This window comes from Salvia miltiorrhiza, chromosome 1 (assembly GCF_028751815.1).
Source record: "Salvia miltiorrhiza cultivar Shanhuang (shh) chromosome 1, IMPLAD_Smil_shh, whole genome shotgun sequence".
Taxonomy (NCBI): domain Eukaryota; kingdom Viridiplantae; phylum Streptophyta; class Magnoliopsida; order Lamiales; family Lamiaceae; genus Salvia; species Salvia miltiorrhiza.
In genome coordinates, this window is record NC_080387.1 from 11,346,122 (window position 1) to 11,351,015 (window position 4,894).

The 4,894-nt window shown below is 42.1% G+C and overlaps 1 long non-coding RNA gene across 1 annotated transcript; it reads left to right on the top strand.

Moving 5' to 3' along the window:
* Window positions 1–1,056: 1,056 nt before the first annotated feature.
* LOC131006595 (uncharacterized) lies at window positions 1,057–1,462 on the top strand. The gene is made up of 2 exons (XR_009095621.1): window positions 1,057–1,144; window positions 1,249–1,462. It is a non-coding gene; the product is annotated as an uncharacterized LOC131006595 (long non-coding RNA).
* The last annotated feature ends 3,432 nt before the right edge of the window (window positions 1,463–4,894 follow it).

The following is a 4,894-nucleotide window of genomic DNA, read 5'->3' on the forward strand; positions in this document are numbered from 1 at the left end:
ATCACATCAAGTACAATGTACAACTCCCCCACGGAGTCCCTTCTTGATGATGATATGGTCTAGTCAAGGTGCCAACTATTAATTTCTTTTGTCAAAAGGTTAAGTTGACATGGATAGAAATTAAATGACTAGGTAAATAGTCTGGTTGAGGAGTTCGTGTGTAACTGTCCACCCCACGTGGCTTACACATGGAATTCCTTGAGCCGTTGGAGGTTTCACTAATATTGTTTTATCAAAAGGTTACAATATTATTGTTACGAACTATATGTTTTTTTTTCATGTTCTTACATGTTTATTTGTTTACTTTCAGATATGTCTATGTCTCCGATTATTAATATTCTAGCAAACAATCCTCTCATCGGTCCTAATTACACCGAATGGAAACGCCATATTATGTACATACTTGACGCTGATGAGCACAGTTTTGTGCTTACCACTCCACGTCCCGCGGCCTTAACTGATGAGTCGACTGATGCGGAACGTGAGGCGCATAAAAGGTGGCACAAGTCGAATAATATGGCCAAGTGCTATATTATGATGACTATGTCGCAAAATTTGCAACTCCAGCATCAGGTCACGGATGACGCAGCGACCATCATGTTAAACCTCAGCGAGGTTTATGGGGAGTCCGAGAGGTCTGCTCGCTTTAACTTGATGAGAGAAATCTTATCTTGTAGGATGAGCGAGGGTAGTCCTGTGCACGATCATGTCATGCATATGACAAATCTGTTTGACAGGCTTGATCTGCTAGGAGGGGGTATCGAAGGCGAAGCCAAGGTCGATATCATCCTCAATACTCTCCCCAAAACTTTTGAGCACTTCCGTCTCAATGTCGTTATGAGCAAAGTCAACTACACTCTTAATGAGTTGTTGAATGCTCTAGTTGCGGCAGAGGGAGTGATGGGCCGTGGAAAAGAGGTCCTTGTTGCTGCCAAGGGATCTGCTTCTTCGTCGAAAGGCAGGGAAAAGAAGTGGAAAGGTCCAAAGGGCAAGCATGACCATGAGGCTAGTGGGAGCGGTAAAGCCAAAGCAGATGGCCCTACCGGCGGCGTGAAGAAGCCAACGGGCAAGGGAAAGTGCTTCAAATGCGGCAAGGTTGGGCATTGGAAGAAAGATTGTCCAGTGCTCAAGGCAAAGGGACAAGGTACGTCACAAGTTTTAGTAACTGAAACATGTTTAGCTTCGTTTTCTACTCATTCGTGGGTAGTGGATACGGGGGCAACTGACCATGTTTGTTACACCTTGCAGGGCTTCAAGCCAACAAGGGAGCTAGCAAGTGATGAGATCACCATCTCCATGGGCAATGCGTCGAAGGTCGCAGCTGTTGCTATTGGAGATTTATCTTTATGTTTTGGTGATGACATTTTAGTTTTGAGAGATATTTTGTATGTGCCGGAGTTTCGGCGGAACATAATTTCTGTTTCAAAATTGTTTTTGAATGGATATTCTGTTATTTTTGATAGGGGTGTTTCTATCATGAGAGATAACAAGACTATTTGTTCTGGAATTTTGAACAACTCTCTCTATACTATTACATGTCCAATTAACAACTCTGTCCATGTTGCATCTACATCACAAATCCTTCCAAATCCGAATAAGAGGAAGTATTATTCTCATGAACAATATACGCATGCGTGGCACCTAAGATTAGGCCACATCAATCTAAATAGGATCCAAAGGCTCGTTTCAAATGGAGTCTTGAAAGACTTTCAAGCTGTTCCATTTAGAACTTGCGAATCCTGTATAGAGGGAAAGATGACGGCAAGGTCTTTTAAGGCCAAGGGGAATAGGGCCTCGCATGTGTTAGAATTGATTCACTCTGACTTGTGTGGACCGATGTCCACTAGAGCTCGTGGAAGGTATGAGTACTTCGTCACTTTCATTGACGATTACTCAAGATATGGGTATATTTACCTACTTCAATGCAAGTCTGAATGCTTTGAGAAATTCAAAGAATTCAAGGCAGAAGTGGAGAAGAGAAGGGGTTAATCTATCAAGTCATTGCGGTCTGATCGCGGTGGCGAATACCTCGGAAACGAATTCTTACAGTACTTGTCAGAATGTGGGATTACATCCCAATTGACTGCACCGGGTACTCCCCAACAGAATGGTGTAGCAGAGAGAAGAAACAGAACTCTTATGGAAATGGTACGATCAATGATGAGTTATGCATCTTTGCCTATTTCGTTTTGGGGATATGCCTTGGAAACAGCGGTTTATTTGCTAAATAGGGTACCGTCCAAATCGGTTCCTAAAACTCCTATCGAGTTATGGTCAGGGCGTCAGCCCAGTTTGAACCATATAAAGGTATGGGGTTGTCCTGCATACGTGCTAGACAAGGAAGCGAAGAAATTGGAACCCAGGTGCGAATTAATGCTGTTTGTAGGATATCCTAAGGAAACGAAAGGTGCTTATTTTTATAATCCTAAGGATCAGAAAGTGGTTGTTAGCACCAACTCACGATTCTTAGAGCATGATTATATAAATGAGCACAAGTCTAGGTCCGAGATTGTCCTTCAAGAAATCGAAGGCAATGGACAGGCGATTCCATCACCCCAGCCAAGTGTGCAAGTGAATGCACCACAAGACACTGCACAAACCATTGTCACAGCTGTGCCACCACCGCTTCGTCGTAGTGGGAGGGTTGTAGTTCAACCCGATCGATTTATGTTCTTGGGAGAATCTTCGGATCTACTTCCTGTTGATGAACAAAAGGATGTCGACCCTGATAACTATAGACAAGCGATGAAAGATCAAGATGCAGATTCTTGGTACGAGGCCATGGTTTCTGAGATAGAATCCATGGGTGCTATGGATGTATACGAAAAGACCGAACTACCAGATGGCCTTTTAGCTATAGGTAGTAAGTGGGTATACAAGAGAAAGAGAGATTCGGATGGCGAAGTCGCAGCTTTTAAAGCTAGACTGGTGGCGAAAGGTTATACCCAGGAACATGGTATAGATTATGATGAGACCTTCACGCCGGTTGCCATGCTCAAGTCTATCCGAATACTCCTTGCCATAGCAGCCCACATGAACCTTGAAATTTAGCAAATGGATGTCAAGACCGCTTTCCTAAACGGTTTCCTTGAAGAAGGAAGGGACATCTATATGCAGCAACCTGAAGGGTTTGTGAAGAAGGGCGAAGAGCATCTTGTGTGGAAGCTTAAGAAGTCCATTTATGGACTTAAGCAAGCTTCGAGGTCATGGAACAAACGTTTTGACGAGGTCATTAAATCCTATGGATTTACTCGTTGTGAGAACGAAAGTTGCGTGTACCGTTTAGATGCCAATGGTGACGTGGTTTTCCTTGCACTTTATGTAGATGATATCCTCCTCATTGGCAACAATGTTGAGCTATTATCAGACATAAAGAAGTGGTTATCCGAACAGTTTCAAATGAAAGACTTAGGAGATGCAGCGTACATCCTGGGGATCAAGGTCGTTCGTGATCGCCAGAAAAGGATGTTGAGCTTATCTCAAGCGTCTTACATTGATACTGTGATTGCTGGTTTTAGCATGCAAAATGCCAAGAAAGGCTTGCTACCTTTTAGACATGGCATTCCTCTGTCTAAGGACATGTGTCCTAAGACGCCTAATGAGGTTGAGGAGATGAGGAAGATACCCTATGCTTCCGCCGTAGGTAGCCTCATGTATGCGATGCTCTGCACGAGACCTGATATTTGCTATGTCGTTGGCATGGTTGCAAGATATCAGTCGAACCCTGGACCAGGACACTGGACTGCGGTAAAGCATATTCTCAAGTACCTGAAACGGACTCGAGATTATAGGCTAGTTTACCAGTCAGACAGTCTATTTCCTTTGGGTTACACCGATTCGGATTTCCAGGCTGACCGGGATGAGAAGAGATCTACCTCTAGTTATGTGTTTACCTTGGGAGGTGGAGCCGTATCATGGCGGAGTGCAAAGCAGAAATGCATTGCAGACTCCACCATGGAAGCCGAGTATGTAGCTGGTTGTCATGCTTAAGCCCATCCGAATACTCCTTGCCATAGCAGCCCACATGAACCTTGAGGTTTGGCAAATGGATGTCATGTTAGATTTGTATACTGAAAGCAAGAACTTTATGCTTGTATACAATGATTCCTGTATTCACTATTCTTATCTCCTATCTGATTGTGTTCATGATTGCATATGTATGTTCTTTATCTCTGTATAAGTAGATTATATGGTGTGTTGTAGATCACAGAAGACCATATAGTTGGAATAACCTTAAGAGATATAATATGATCACAGCCGAAATAACTCTAGGACAAGTTATTGGTTTAGGCTGCAGTATAGATGGAAGTAGTTTATCTTGGCTACTTGTCTATACTGGTACGTCATTACGTATTGATAGGACCACAGTTTGAGATGTATTCTTCTATCTGACTTAAGTGAAGAATCAAGATCTCGGTGACTTATAAATCTTAATACTAATAAGTATTCAGATATATATATTAATTCGTATATCACTTTGACTTACTATGGGTGAAAGTTATATACTAACTCGAGTACTCTGTATCTTGGGTGATAGCGGTTAATATATGATATTTGATTATCTGTATTAGTACCCGTATCCGGTATAGGATAATGACATCCCCTTAAGGAGCTCAATAAGGTTTATTACGCTAAACCCTACAGGTTGATTAAGTTCAGGCATAATAATAAAGTTTGAGTGGTACTGCTTAAGGAATTATTAAGAGATTAATTAATTTAAGCTGTCAGAGCTCTAATTAATTAATGGATGTCGGATATTTTAAATACGGAGATTTAATAAGTCTAAATACAAGCCCCGACTCATCACCGGCAATAAAGGGGTAAGTCAGTATCGGTTCTCTAGTGGAATGAACTGATATTTATAAATTAATTATGGTCTGGGCTGACCATGGAT